Genomic DNA, 16,171 nt, shown 5'->3' on the forward strand with positions numbered 1-16,171 from the left:
TAATTAATGAACAGCCCCTTACGTAGTTTACGTCATGCGGTTGTGTCTTGTACACGCCCCTCTAATTTTTTTTAACAAACGATTGAGTGCCACCCTATTGTAATCGCATGTAATCACCTCCTGGCAAAATCTGTCGTCGTTTGTTGACAGATCAACACACGCACACACTGGTGCGGCGCCATCAGCAAAATCTTTTTTCTCTTCTGCTCCTTCGCAAATCGCGGCGGTTCGTCAGCCATCAGGCAACATCAGTCGTGTAGCCATCAGCTTTGAGCAGCAGTGTCGTGTTTGAGCAAAATGTCTTGCCTTTGGAACAACAAAGCATCATCATCGGCCGCTGCACACCGTTTGTGACGAGAAAAATATAATAGATTCGATGCTCCTGTCGTCCGGTTACGATAGACAATAGTGAAAACTCGATAGTGCAATAATTCAAACCTCCGGGGGATTAAAATCAGTGCATGCAATTGGTGTCTATCGTGTGGATTGGTTGAAGCTGAAGGTGAAAAATTCAGATTGGATTGGCAGTGATTTTTTTATCTTTCTGTGTGGAGCGGTGGGAAGCAGAAGAGACTGGAAATTTGCAAGATCTATCTGACTGACGGACGGATGGATGCAGTGCATTCTAATGTGTGGTGACATCAGGTGCCAGTAAATGGTGCGTAACTAGAAAACCGGCTCGTGGGTTTCTGGATGAAGATGGTTTGCTGCTTGATGGTTCCAAATGAAAATTTCCTATCCAAATCCTCGAAGTTGCACTTTTGCTGTGCCGTGTCGCGGTGATGCTGTCCTCCCCACCCCTTTATTCGACAGTGTGTTTCCGATTGCCCATTTTTTGTTTCCTGTATAGCTGATTGATGCAGTATTTCCTTGTGTATACTAATTTAGTAGGTAAAGTAAGTAATTTGTATTAATTTACTTTGTTTGCTATTTTCGCTGTCATCGCTAGTCATCAAGATTCAATTGGAGGTCAGATTGTTTGCGCCATAAAATCTACTTGTAATTGCATCGGTCAATTTGGTTGTAACTCTGACAAGGCTATGAGAATTTATCACTATTCTTTGTATGAAGGCTTTTAGTCAGAAGCTGCCCTAATCTCCATACGTAAAATGAGTACCTACTTTATATGTTTCACAAAAAGGCCGAAAATACACAATTTCCCCTATATTGCATTATAAACACTTTAATCAATCAAAATAGTGTTGCTGTTTGAGCCTTTAGTTTTAAGTTATTGTACCTAACGTTGTTTTCGATAAGATAAAGAGGTTTTGTGCTTCCTAGAGAAAGATAGACATTCTTCCAAAAACTTCCTTCTGGAGATTTTTAGAGAATTTATGATGATTAACCTGGGCTTGTTAGGGGAATATCTGTAAATAAAAGAAAATCGCGTTAAGTACTGTTCCTTTGAATTCCACTAAGAATTTGCATCCTTTGACAGATACGTATTTCGACCTCAACTGTAAGGTCGTCTTCAGTGTCTTGTCAAGTCGAGTCAAGTACAAGACACTGACGGCGACCTTACAGTTGAGGTCGAAATACGTATCTGTCAAAGGATGCAAATTCTTAGTGGAATTCAAAGGAACAGTACTTAACGAGAGAATTTATATTTTATTCCATCAAGGCGTTTCTTCTTCCGATTACTTCAAAAAATGCAATCCTGGATTCTTGCAGTAACTTCTGCTAAGGATTCCACCGTGTTTGTCTTCTGAGAATTCCTGAAGATTCCTTAATAGATATTATCTGATAATTTCCTCATGAAATACTTCAGATGTTCCGTCGAGGAATTTAGGGGTTTAGTCTGTTGAAAATCAGTTTCTTGAGAGAACATGAATTTTTTCTGGAATCCAGGAATTCGATCTATGGGTTTTTCCAGTAACTCTAAAGGATTTCCAGAAAAAAAATCTTAAAAGAATCTCATCAATCTTGAAGGTTTTCCTCTAGGAACTCTTGGACGATTCCTTGGAGGAACTCCTGCAGGATTTCTAGATGGCATTTCTTAAGGATTCCATAAGGATCTCCTGGAGAATTTTAAGAAAGTTCACAGAAATAGCATTGGAAGATTTTTATAAGAAACACCAGAAGGGGTTAAGGAAGTTACGGAACTTCTGGAGGATTTACAGAAGAAACTCCTGGAGGACTCCCAGAAAGAACTCTTCAAGAAAACTTAGTAAGAAATTCTGTAGAAATTACAAAGATAAATAATTATAGATTCCAGCAAAATCTCTTAGTACACCTCAACCTTAGTTTACGTCCACTAGGGGTAGGCGGGGCATTATGGACACCCGGGGCAGAATGGACACCCTCAGTATTTTGAAATATGCGAACTTTTTTGAACTTTTAATGAATTGAGAATATAGTCCATTTGTCTAAAACGTAGTTTCAGGAAATAAACATTCGAAATTAAAATTATACTTGATTTTACACGAAAAAGTTGCGTCCTCCGTTTTTTGTGCATGGGAATTATAATTTTCACACCATCACAAATAAGATTTAGTGATTAATTTATTGCAGGTTGATTAAAACCTGATATTTCTAGAACACATGCAAGTAGTTTTGCTGTATCTACATGCTTAACATGTTTATATTTTCTTCTTTATTATATCACAAATCAAGTTTGGAAATATCTTCTGCTGCCGGGGCAAAATGGACACTCACCTTTTTGAAAGAAGCAGCAAGGGAAAAATATAACCTAAAACACAAACCAAATTCTTCGATTTCAGTATATTTTCGGTTAAATGTTCACTATAGTAGACATAGGGTGAAACAAATTGGTCAAAAAACGACAGCAGTGGAAAACAGTTGTTCTAGGCACAGCTGTACATGCCGATAAAAACGAAGCTTTATCCAAAACAGCCTGAATTTAAATTAACTGAACAAAATGATCTACTTCGGCGTATTATTCATCCAGAATAGTTGTTTTGTAATGAAATGACTTTATGGGTGTAAATAATGTACGAAATTCGTAAAAGTCTCATGGTGTCCATATTGCCCCATGGGGGTGTCCATTCTGCCCCGTATGCTTGAAGCCGGTCATGAAAAACTAACATTTTTTTACCCTTCTTACACCCATAAGAAGGGTATAAATACCGCTTGGAAAACCGACTTTCGATCCGAGGCCCGCAGGGCCGAGTCACATATACCAATCAACTCAGCTCGACGAATTGAGCAAATGTCTGTATGTGCGTGTGTGTGTATGTGTGTGTGTGTGTGTATGTGTGTGTGTATGTATGTTACAAAAAAATGTCACTCACGGTTCTCAGCCATCTGTTGACCGATTTGAGTTCTCTTGGAAGCAAATGAAAGCTACTACATCCTAGTAGAACGCTATTGAATTTTATTTTGATTGGACGTTCGGTTACCGAGATATCTTTCAAAGAGTGCTAGGGAGTAGTACAACTTAATTATTTTAGATATTTTTGACAAAGTGTATCACCATAAATTTCTCAGCCGTCTATCAACCGATTTGGGTTCTTAAGGCCCCAAACGAAAGCTACTACATTCTAGTAGAACGCTATTGATTTTTTTTTTGATTGGACGTTCGGTTACCGAGATATCTTTCAAAGAGTGCTAGGGAGTAGTACAACTTAATTATTTTAGATATTTTTGACAAAGTGTATCACCATAAATTTCTCAGCCGTCTATCAACCGATTCGGGTTCTTAAGGCCCGAAACGAAAGCTACTGCACCCTAGAAGAACGCTTTTGAATTTCATTCCGATTGGACATTTTGTAATCGAGATATCTTTCGGGGAGTACTTTGGAGTAATACAACTTAACTTTTTAAGAGGTCTTTGACAAAATGCTTCATAATAAATGAATCAGCCGTGTGCAATCGATTTGAGTTCTCTCAGCATCAAATGAAAGCTACAGCATCCAAGTAGTATGCTATTAAATTTCATGCCGTTTGGACATTTTGTTTCCGAGATATCTTTCCACGAGTACTAAGGAGTAATGAAATTTACGCTTTTGAGAGATTTTTGATAAAATGTATCATAATACATTTCTCAGACGTTTGTCAACAGATTTTTTATGATCATATTTGGTTTCTCAAGGAGCTCTGCATGAAAATGCAATTGCATCAAATACATAAAAGCTACTATCTCTTTGTAATATTTGAGCTTAATAAACAGTAGCAAAAATATCACGGAATGTATGTAGGAAAAGCCTTTTTTTATGATCAAATTTGGTTTCTCAAGGAGCTCTGCATGAAAATGCAATTGCATCAAATGTATAAAAGCTACTATCTCTTTGTAATATTTGAGCTTAATAAACAGTAGCAAAAATATCACGGAATGTATGTAGGAAAAGCCTTTTTTATTTATGATCAAATTTGGTTTCTCAAGCTAGCTCTACATGAAAATGCAACTGCATCAAATACATAAAAGCTATTATCTCTTTGTAATATTTGAGCTTAATAAACAGTAGCAAAAATATCACGGAATGTATGTAGGAAAAGCCTATTTTATGACCAAATCTGGTTTCCCAAGTTAGCTCTACATGAAAATGCAATTGCATCAAATACATAAAAGCTACTATCTCTTTGTAATATTTGAGCTTAATAAACAGTAGCAAAAATATCACGGAATGTATGTAGGAAAAGCCTTTTTTTATGATCAAATTTGGTTTCTCAAGGAGCTCTGCATGGAAATGCAATTGCATCAAATACATAAAAGCTACTATCTCTTTGTAATATTTGAGCTTAATAAACAGTAGCAAAAATATCACGGAATGTATGTAGGAAAAGCCTTTTTACCCTTCTTACACCCATAAGAAGGGTATAAATACCGCTTGGAAAACCGACTTTCGATCCGAGGCCCGCAGGGCCGAGTCACATATACCAATCAACTCAGCTCGACGAATTGAGCAAATGTCTGTATGTGCGTGTGTGTGTATGTGTGTGTGTGTGTGTGTGTATGTATGTTACAAAAAAATGTCACTCACGGTTCTCAGCCGTCTGTTGACCGATTTGAGTTCTCTTGGAAGCAAATGAAAGCTACTACATCCTAGTAGAACGCTATTGATTTTTTTTTTTGATTGGACGTTCGGTTACCGAGATATCTTTCAAAGAGTGCTAGGGAGTAGTACAACTTAATTATTTTAGATATTTTTGACAAAGTGTATCACCATAAATTTCTCAGCCGTCTATCAACCGATTTGGGTTCTTAAGGCCCCAAACGAAAGCTACTACATTCTAGTAGAACGCTATTGATTTTTTTTTTTGATTGGACGTTCGGTTACCGAGATATCTTTCAAAGAGTGCTAGGGAGTAGTACAACTTAATTATTTTAGATATTTTTGACAAAGTGTATCACCATAAATTTCTCAGCCGTCTATCAACCGATTCGGGTTCTTAAGGCCCGAAACGAAAGCTACTGCACCCTAGAAGAACGCTTTTGAATTTCATTCCGATTGGACATTTTGTAATCGAGATATCTTTCGGGGAGTACTTTGGAGTAATACAACTTAACTTTTTAAGAGGTCTTTGACAAAATGCTTCATAATAAATGAATCAGCCGTGTGCAATCGATTTGAGTTCTCTCAGCATCAAATGAAAGCTACAGCATCCAAGTAGTATGCTATTAAATTTCATGCCGTTTGGACATTTTGTTTCCGAGATATCTTTCCACGAGTACTAAGGAGTAATGAAATTTACGCTTTTGAGAGATTTTTGATAAAATGTATCATAATACATTTCTCAGACGTTTGTCAACAGATTTTTTATGATCATATTTGGTTTCTCAAGGAGCTCTGCATGAAAATGCAACTGCATCAAATACATAAAAGCTACTATCTCTTTGTAATATTTGAGCTTAATAAACAGTAGCAAAAATATCACGGAATGTATGTAGGAAAAGCCTTTTTTTATGATCAAATTTGGTTTCTCAAGGAGCTCTGCATGGAAATGCAATTGCATCAAATACATAAAAGCTACTATCTCTTTGTAATATTTGAGCTTAATAAACAGTAGCAAAAATATCACGGAATGTATGTAGGAAAAGCCTTTTTACCCTTCTTACGCCCATAAGAAGGGTATAAATACCGCTTGGAAAACCGACTTTCGATCCGAGGCCCGCAGGGCCGAGTCACATATACCAATCAACTCAGCTCGACGAATTGAGCAAATGTCTGTATGTGCGTGTGTGTGTATGTGTGTGTGTGTGTGTGTGTGTGTGTATGTATGTTACAAAAAAATGTCACTCACGGTTCTCAGCCGTCTGTTGACCGATTTGAGTTCTCTTGGAAGCAAATGAAAGCTACTACATCCTAGTAGAACGCTATTGAATTTTTTTTTGATTGGACGTTCGGTTACCGAGATATCTTTCAAAGAGTGCTAGGGAGTAGTACAACTTAATTATTTTAGATATTTTTGACAAAGTGTATCACCATAAATTTCTCAGCCGTCTATCAACCGATTTGGGTTCTTAAGGCCCCAAACGAAAGCTACTACATCCTAGTAGAACGCTATTGATTTTTTTTTTTGATTGGACGTTCGGTTACCGAGATATCTTTCAAAGAGTGCTAGGGAGTAGTACAACTTAATTATTTTAGATATTTTTGACAAAGTGTATCACCATAAATTTCTCAGCCGTCTATCAACCGATTCGGGTTCTTAAGGCCCGAAACGAAAGCTACTGCACCCTAGAAGAACGCTTTTGAATTTCATTCCGATTGGACATTTTGTAACCGAGATATCTTTCGGGGAGTACTTTGGAGTAATACAACTTAACTTTTTAAGAGGTCTTTGACAAAATGCTTCATAATAAATGAATCAGCCGTGTGTCAATCGATTTGAGTTCTCTCAGCATCAAATGAAAGCTACAGCATCCAAGTAGTATGCTATTAAATTTCATGCCGTTTGGACATTTTGTTTCCGAGATATCTTTCCACGAGTACTAAGGAGTAATGAAATTTACGCTTTTGAGAGATTTTTGATAAAATGTATCATAATACATTTCTCAGCCGTTTGTCAACAGATTTTTTATGATCATATTTGGTTACACAAATTAGTTATACTTGAAAATGCAATTGCATCAAATACATAAAAGCTACTATCTCTTTGTAATATTTGAGCTTAATAAACAGTAGCAAAAATATCACGGAATGTATGTAGGGAAAGCCTTTTTTTATGATCAAATTTGGTTTCTCAAGGAGCTCTGCATGAAAATGCAATTGCATCAAATATATAAAAGCTACTATCTCTTTGTAATATTTGAGCTTAATAAACAGTAGCAAAAATATCACGGAATGTATGTAGGAAAAGCCTTTTTACCCTTTTTACACCCATAAGAAGGGTATAAATATCGCTCGAAAAACCGACTTTCGATCCGAGGCCCGGAGGGCCGAGTCTCATATACCAATGAACTCAGCTCGACGAACTGAGCAAATGTCTGTATGTGTGTGTGTGTGTGTGTGTGTGTGTGTGTGTGTGTGTGTGTATGTGTGTATGTGTGTGTGTGTATGTGTGTGTGTGTATGTGCGTTACAAAAAAAAGTCACGCACGTTTCTCAGCCGTCTGTCAACCGATTTGAGTTCTCTTGGAAGCAAATGAAAGCTACTACATCCTAGTAGAACGCTATTGAATTTTTTTTCGATTGGATGTTTGGTTACCGAGATATCTTTCGAAGAGTACTTTTGAGTCATACATCTAAACTTTTTAAGATTTTTGACCAAGTGTATCATAATGAATATTTCGGCCGTTTGTCAATCGATTTGAGTTCTTTCGGCACCAAATGAAAGCTACAGCATCCTAGTAGGTCGCCCAGAAATTTTATTTCGATTGGACATTTGGTTACAGAGATATCTTTCGAAGAGTACTTAGGATTTATACAACTAAACTTTTTGAGATTTTTGACCAAGTGTATCATAATAAATATCTTAGCCGTCTGTCAACCGATTTTGGTTATCCTGACACCAAATGAAAGCTACAACATTCTAGTAGAACCCTATACAATTTCATTAGGATTGGACATTTGGTTACCGAGATATCTTTCAAAGAGTACTTGGGAGTAATACAGGTTAATTTTTTGAGAGATTTTTGACCAAGGGTACCATAATAAATATCTCAGCCGTCTGTCATCTGATTTGCGTTCTCTAAGCACCAAATGAAACCTACAATATCCTTGTATAAGGCCCTGAAATTTTATTTCGATTCGACATTTGATTACTGAGATATCTTACGAAGAGTATTTCAATAAATTATTTTTTTATTATTATATTCACTTGTTATTTTGCATTAGTTTTTGACCAGTCTATGGGAAATTATTTTTCAATAAATAATGCTGTCCTCATACAAAGTGTAGCAGGTAATTGTTTTCAACAAAGTTTTAAATAACAAATAACAAATACACAGGAATTTTATGAAAACTAACAATATGTTAAATGAAAGCTTTGAATTTATATATTGTGGGAAAAAAGCAAGAACCGGACAGCCAAAATAACTAGCTAATGCGAAAACTGTTTAACTTAATAGATAGGGTCTGTGACCATTTGGGCAGGAGCACCTATTTTGGGCACTTGCTGCTACAACTCAGTCAATTTCAAACCGATTGACTTGAATTTTTGTACATGTCTAGATACTGTGCCTAGCTGATCGTGTCTCAAAAATCAAGTCAATCGGTTGAAAATTGACTGAGTTGTAGCAGCAAGTGCCCAAAATAGGTGCTCCTGCCCAAATGGTCCCAGACCCTATATCATTTTTGTCCTTTTTACATTACGACCACGAATACCAAGTACTTCGGAGCTAATTTAATCGACTGATTAAGAGATATTAGACAAAGTGTATCCCGCTGATTTTCTTACCCTATTGTTAATCGATTCAAGATCTTTTAGCAGTTAAAAAAAGATACAATATTCCAGAATATGTAAGCTATTTTTAAACATTGCATACAAGTTTCTAGGAGGTGTCTGGCATTTCTGCTAGTTTAGTCCATGGTCCATGATGCTATTTTGGAAACCAATCCACTAAATGCCAAATACACAATATTTTCTAGAACTTTTGGTCCATCACACAAAATAAATATGTTAAATACAAATAATACAACTATAGTTTTAATAAGTGTAAGAAGGGTTCTGTTCACCATAGGTGGATTGAATCGGGTTTTTTAAACATTTTTTGAAGTGGATAAATCATTTTTCTTCGTGAGCATTCTTATGCAATAGATGCTAAATAGACTTTAAAAGGATACATGTATCAAAAAACTAAACTTTTTTGACATCTTGCCAGGTAAAGTTGGCAAAAACCTTAGGGTGTCCATATTGCCCCGCCTACCCCTATTGGCTTTGCGAAAAAAATTTCTGCCGACAAAATAATGATCAAAATACACATTTTTATATTTTTGTACACTTCTCCTAATCACGAAGATGTTTTAAAAAATATAAAACTGTTGAGTTTGCTCATTGTCTTAGCGGTAGAATTTTTTGTCGCTCAGCCAAGCATGGACGTGAAAAGAGGACGAGGTGTAGTACATATTTAAAAACAAATTTCCAGGAGAAATTCTTGCTGAACAAATGCCAAAAAAAATCCTGCAGGATTTCTACAAAAAAATGAAGGATGAGTCTGAGAATGATTGCCTAGTAAAATAGCAGACAAAACTCTTTGAACTCTTGAATGAATATCAGGAAGGAAATTCTTAAAAATTCGCAGGAACTCCTGTAGGAATTTCGGAAAGGAAATCTCAAAAGCAACTCTTTTGAATTTCAAGATGATGTCCTGGTTAAAACCCAAAAAGATTTTCTTCAACAATTCCCATTCCTGGAGGAAGAATCCTTGAAGAAACTTCAAAAAGAATTTTAAATGCGAGATCCTGGATAATCCGAGAAGGAACTCGTGAAGAAATGCAAGGGGTAAGAAACATTGTTTTCGAAAAACTCTCGTATTTCAAGAGATAACAGTTACTTACTTTCAGTCCTGGGCACACACTGTGGTGCAGAGGGCCGAATTGAAAGATCTCCGTCCTGGGCGATTGCCGACCATCGCCTTGACCTGTGGCCAGGTCAAATTTCTGTCGACTTGCTTGATTTCGTTATTGAGGCTGCGCCGCCATGAGCCTCTGGGTCTGCCTCTGCTGCGATGTCCTGCTGGGTTCCAGTCTAACGCTTTTTTGCAGATTTCGTTTCCGCCCCTGCGTAGAGTGTGGCCGACCCACCTCCACTTTTGCTCCCGAATTTCTGTCGCTATCGGCTCTTGATGACATCGACGATGGAGCTCCAGATCCAATTGTGAGGCCACCATGGACGAATTATATACCGTAGGCATCTATTGATGAAGACCTGCAGCCGTTGCGTATTCTCCACTGATACACACCAGGTTTCACTGGCGTAAAGCAGCACAGATTTCACGTTCGAGTTGAAAATTCGTATTTTGGTGCGTCGACTAATCTAGTTGTTTTTCCATACGTTTCTTAAACTCGCAAAAGCAGCCCTCGCCTCCTTGATCCGTGCACTTATGTCGATCTTGGTGTCGCCATCGGCCGTTATTTGGCTACCAAGATATTAAAAGCTTTCAACATTATCCACTGATTGCCCAGCTACCGTAAAGCTGAAAAAGTTGAACGTGTTTACATCCAACGATTTGGTCTTGTTGACGTTGATGGTAAGACCTGCCGCTGAGAGGCGATTGGCAAGATCATCGAGCTTGTTCTGCATTATGCTCTGATATTATCAGAGCGCCGTTGAGCTAGGAGAACAACGTCATCAGCCAATTCGAAGTCATTTAGGTGCTCCATGATAATGGGCTGCCACAGCAATATACGACTTGGTTCACGGGAAATCGCACCTAGTATACATCCTTGCCTCACTTCAGCAACGACCCGGATGGGATCGGACAAAACATCGTTGTGCTTCAATGAGGCCGATGATTTTCTCAGGGAGACCCTTGCGCCTGAGGGCTTCCCACATGGCCACATGTTTCTATGATTGAGACGGTCGAAAGCTTTTCCGTAATCAATGAACACCAGGTAGAGAACTCTTAGAATTCATTAATTTGCTCCAGAATGATACGGAGCGGGACAATATGGTCCACACAGGATCGTCCGGCACGGAATCCTGCTTGCTGCCGTCGGAGAGTTGCGTCAATCAATCTACTCTTCTATCCGGTTTAGGATCACTTTGCAGAGGACTTTGAGAACGATATACAGTAACATGGTGCCCCGCCAATTATCGCATACAGTTAGGTCACCCCTTTTGGGTATCTTTACTAAGACGCATTGCATCCAGTCGGCCGGAAATGTCGCGGTTTCCCATATGTTGCGGAATAATTGATGCAGTAGTTGTGTGGATACTACGGGGTCAGCTTTGAGAATCTCAGCTGATATGCGATCGACCCCTGGGGCTCTGTTCGAGTTCATGCTACGGATGGCTGTTTCTATCTCCAGCACTGATGGAGCTTCGGTGTTGACACGGGTAATGCGTCGAACTCTTGGCGGATTATGCTGAGGTGTTGATGGAGTGACCGACACTTGAAAAAGGTTCCCAAAGTGCTCGAACCAGTGTTTCAACTGGTCAGCCGGGTCGATCAGTAACTATCCAGGCATGTCTTTCACGGGCATCGTATCATTCATCTTAGTCCCACTAAGGCGACGTGAAACATCGTAGAGGAGACGGATGTCGCCGGTGTTTGCGGCTTTCTTGCCTTCGTCGGATAGGGAGTCCGCCCACGCCCTTTTGTCCCGTCTACATGAGCGTTTCACTTCCTTCTCGAGAGCCGAATAGCGCTGACGGGCTACGGCTTTGGCTCTTCGTGTTTTCGCTCGCTCTATCGCGGCTTTGGCGTTCCTTCGCTCCTCTATCTTCCTCCAGATATCATCTGTCAGTAGAATATGGTTAGTGGAATTACTTATTTGACTCCTGAATATTTTTTTCCTGATTTTTTGGAGGATGTGGATATCAATTCTTTTTAAAAGAACTTTTCGGTGGAATTACCAAAGCATTTTATTGCAATTGGTCCAAAAGAACTCTTGAAATTTTAAGGATATTTCAGTATAATTTCTTGAAAGTTTAAATTTTATAAAGTTTATTTTTTTTTTAATTATATACTCTTGAAATTTCCCTCTTTGTCGATTCATGCAGCCCAAGGATGTTTCCTATGATTCCTCTATTCTTCCAGTTATTCCTGCTAGAATTGAAATATGAGTTCCTGTTTGTACTCATACCGTGATTCTTACAGTCATTTTTCTTGTGATTTTTCCAACAATTTCTCTAGATATTTCATAAGAGTTTCCACCAGGAATTCTTCTCAGAAATTTCTCGATGACTTTTCAAGAATGTCTGCTGGAATTCTTCCAGAAATTTCTCTGGAGGATTCCTTTAGGACTTCCATTAAGGATTTATCTAGGAATTTTTGTAGGCAAAGATTCTTCCAGAAATTCTATCCAGGGAATTATCAAGGTATTTCTCTAGGGATATTTTCCTAGGGATTCCTAAGGATAGTTTTCCAAGAATTCCTCAAAAGAATACTCCATCGATTTTCTGAAAATTTTCCAAATATTCCTCTAGTTTTTCTTCATTTAATCAAATCCTGCAGAGGTTTTCCAGGAAAAATATTTGTAGCACTTCGGCATTAATCTAAAGGCAGCTTTGGTAAAAACTTATTTTAATGACAATTTCTTCGATAAAGAATAATGTTTTATTTTTGTTTGTTTATTTTCGGAGATTTTAACATTTTATGGGTCATTCATCCCGTTAAATAATAAAAAATGGTTTTATGAAGAAATCATTACTTATAAGATTTTTTGAAATCTACTGAAAAATTGCAATTTTGCATTGCATTCAATGGAGAGTTTTCTCAAAAGTGTCAATTAATCAATATTTCTGGATGGGAGTTCAAATTGAATTGGGTAGCGAACCTCTTGGGCAGCGGCCGGTAGTTTGGGCACTCTTCGCTATAACTCAGTCAATTCCAAACCAATTGACTTGAAATTTTGTACACGGCTAGATACATTCGTATCTCATCGCGTTTCAAAGTCAATTGGTTCAAAATTGGCTGAGTTATAGCAGAAAAGTGCCCAAAATAGGACCCCTGTCGAGATGGTTCCACTTCCCTAATTCACAAATTTAGCTAAGTATCTACGCTAACGCCGCTCAGCACTAAAGTGCATAATTTCCAGACTACACCAAAAATGTGTAACCCTTGCACATTCACAAAATCAGCTCATGTGTCCGCAAAATCGTTAAATTCGCAAAAAAAATTTGTACAGCTATCTAGCTAGGTTTACTAGTGACCTTGGAAAACAAAAGAAAATATCGACATTTCGCATCTAGACGAGTGTACGAGCTGTTTTTGAGAATGTGTAACTGTAACACATTTTTGTGTGGTCTGGAAATTATGCACTTATGAGTAAGACTTAAACATTTTAGTGCTGAGCGGTTTTACTGTGTCCACTTTGCATAACTTTTATGAAAACCATATTCATATTTTCTTCCGAATTGAGGGGGTGTGTAAGTGAGAAATACCCACTTTCGAGTAAATAAGGCTCACAATTTTCCACCAATTTTACATCCCATACAAAATGTATAAAGTTTCAAAACCAACTCACTTTTCTCAAATTTATTGTATTTTTTCTAAACAAGATAAAAATAACCTTTAAAAAGTCCTGAAAAGCTTGAGGTCTGAAAATTTGTCTGATATGCTCAATTCAAATTCGACAGAAAGGTCACTTACACCCCTTTGTATTTGGGCCGGGCCTCTCAATTGTACTGGAATTATCGCGACGAATACTTCTCGTGTTTTTTTATGAATTGCATTAAAATGAGTTTTTCTAATCATTACCTGAAATTATTTTCAAAAATCCGGGAAGAACCTGGAGTATTTATGAAACTTTTATTCATACACGAGCAGCAAGCCTGTTCTAATACCCTTGCGCGTAACTATAGCGCATTTGGCCCCTCAGCTGCGATTTTATATACGCTGGCTGTAGTGCATAACAAGCGAGCGCCACATTGGAGCTGAGGGACCAAATTTGCTGTAGTTACACTTACGCGCATGCTAATACCCTTTCGAATGAAATTTGTTTCACGTGGTTTATGTCTTTTGCTAGGATCGTTAAAGGAGTTCATGATAAAGTTTAAGCTGTAGGTAGATTTCCTGCTGCGATTGCTTTAGGAATTGATGTCGGCATTCTTCCAGGGATTTATTTAAAATTTCCATCAAAAACTTCTCGCTGGATTTTTTTTCTCGGAAATTTTGCAATAAATTCTTATGGTTTCTTCCAGAATTATCTTCGGAAATCCTTCAGGAATTCGTGAAGTTTTTGCTGCAATATCCCAAGGAATTTTTACTGGTCTTCTTTCAGGAATTTCAGCTGGTGTTCTTCCGTGAATTTCTAGAAGAATGTCTTCAGATGTGTTCCTAAGATTTTTTCCAAGTAGGGTCAAGTGGGGTAAAATGCCATTTTTCAAACTTTCATCGTTTTCAATGATAATTAGCCTCATTTGTTAGGCTTTCAAAGTGATAACAGCAACTAGACAATATTTGCTCGATACTTCAGCAAACTTTTCTCTAAACTATTGCATTTTTATCGATTTTTAGCGATTTTAAAAACTGATTCGTAAAACGGAAGTGGTGCAAAACGACCATCTGCCATGGGGTAAGATGCCACATCATGAAAACATTCAAAAATTACGTCCAACATTTTTTGGGCATTTCCGACTCCCTTTCCCCCCTCTGTCCGCTTTTTTCGTATACTCAATAAATGGAGTGTTACCCCCCTCCCCGCAAAACGATGATCGTAATATTTGAATGACCCCTAACATGAAAAGCGTAGACATCAACAACCATGCGTCTCCATGTGTGCCTCAATCTCGTTGGAAACACTTGGCTGGTAATAACATCACCAGAAAACCTTAATTGCAAGCACGAACAACCGGAAGTTGCCAATTTTCATTGGGAAATCAAAAGATTTTTCGTGGGTTTGGTGGCCTAGCTTCTAGAAGAATGTTCGATGCAAACATATCTTGACACCATTCACCTATAGTAATGATCAAGTCCCATTTAGGAATGATTTTATGAGTTGGGCCATTTTACCCCATCTTGGCATATTGGGCTTTGTTCCCCTATCCCTTCTGCGGTACTTTCAGAAGTTTTTCTTGGATATTCTTGCTGGCATTCATGCAGGACTTTTCCAAGGAATTTCTGCAAGAGCTCCTCTAGGTATTTCAGAATTTTCTTCAATGATTCCTTCAGGAATTCCTGCTTTGATTCTTCCACATATTTGATCAGGGATCCTTCTAGGGATTTCGTGAGAAAAAAAAAAACATGGATACCTGCAGTCATTTCTTCAGAATTTTTTCGGCAAATCCAGGAATCTCTCAGAGAATTTCTTCTGGTTTTCTCTATTAATTTCCTGTGTGTTTCTCTGAGGGATCATCCAGGATTTTGTTGCTAAATTTATACAGGAATATCGCTAGGTATTGCTTTATAAAATTCTCTTGTTTTTTTTTCGGAATTCCTTTAGATTCATCTAGAATTTATTGCTTGGAATTCTCCCGAGATTCATGCTAGAATTTCTCGAGCCAATTCTGCTGGGATTCCTCCAGGAATTGCTCCAAATATTAGCCCAGCACTTTTCCAGAAATTCCCTGGCCAAGATCACAGGGTTCGACGGTATTAAAGTGAAGGATGTTAATTGTAATTCTTGTATTGAAAATATCACCTTTAACACTTTAATGCGCCTCCACCGGTTCATTGCGAACCGGCTGCTACAGATGGAGTATGGCTGATTTATCAGAAATGCTCGATAAACAGGACGAACCTGCTAGGGCCCAGTAGTTTCTATACCCAGGAAACAGTTCCGGTCGATTGAGTCTGGGAAGGTTTCGAGAGTCGTTGAGAATCATAATGAAAATATTTGTGTTTTGTGACGAGTCTCGGAATCTTTTTTGAGTCGGCAGACTTTAAACTGTTGCCTGGGCTTCCCACTATTCGGTTAATTTTAACAAATACAAATTCAATTCAAATATGAAATAATTAGTAGTATCCATTTGCTGTGCGACATAGTTCTCAACATTTGATGTGCTTTCGTGATTTAATTTTCTCTATCATTATTTTTATATCTAATAGTTTTGTGAGTAAACCCTAATATGTTTCGAATGCCTAATGCTTAATCATATTTTCTTGCAATATTTATTAAAAATAACTAAGAAACTAATAGTGGGAAGTGCAGCATTTAATAGTGCAT

General features: G+C 37.8%; 1 protein-coding gene across 2 annotated transcripts in view; it reads left to right on the forward strand.

Annotated features, from left to right (window-relative positions):
- The first annotated feature begins 202 nt into the window (after positions 1-202).
- The window catches only part of LOC109622838 (cyclin-Y-like protein 1), a 70,267-nt gene continuing 54,298 nt past the window's right edge, over positions 203-16,171 (forward strand). Inside the window, exon 1 of one of the 2 annotated variants that reach the window (XM_062850748.1) lies at positions 203-658. The gene's annotated coding sequence lies outside the window, so the exon portion shown is untranslated. The remainder of the gene's footprint in view (positions 659-16,171) is intronic. The other variant, XM_020077283.3, reaches the window with a different exon arrangement.

Source organism: Aedes albopictus, chromosome 2, assembly GCF_035046485.1.
Source record: "Aedes albopictus strain Foshan chromosome 2, AalbF5, whole genome shotgun sequence".
NCBI classification, from domain to species: domain Eukaryota; kingdom Metazoa; phylum Arthropoda; class Insecta; order Diptera; family Culicidae; genus Aedes; species Aedes albopictus.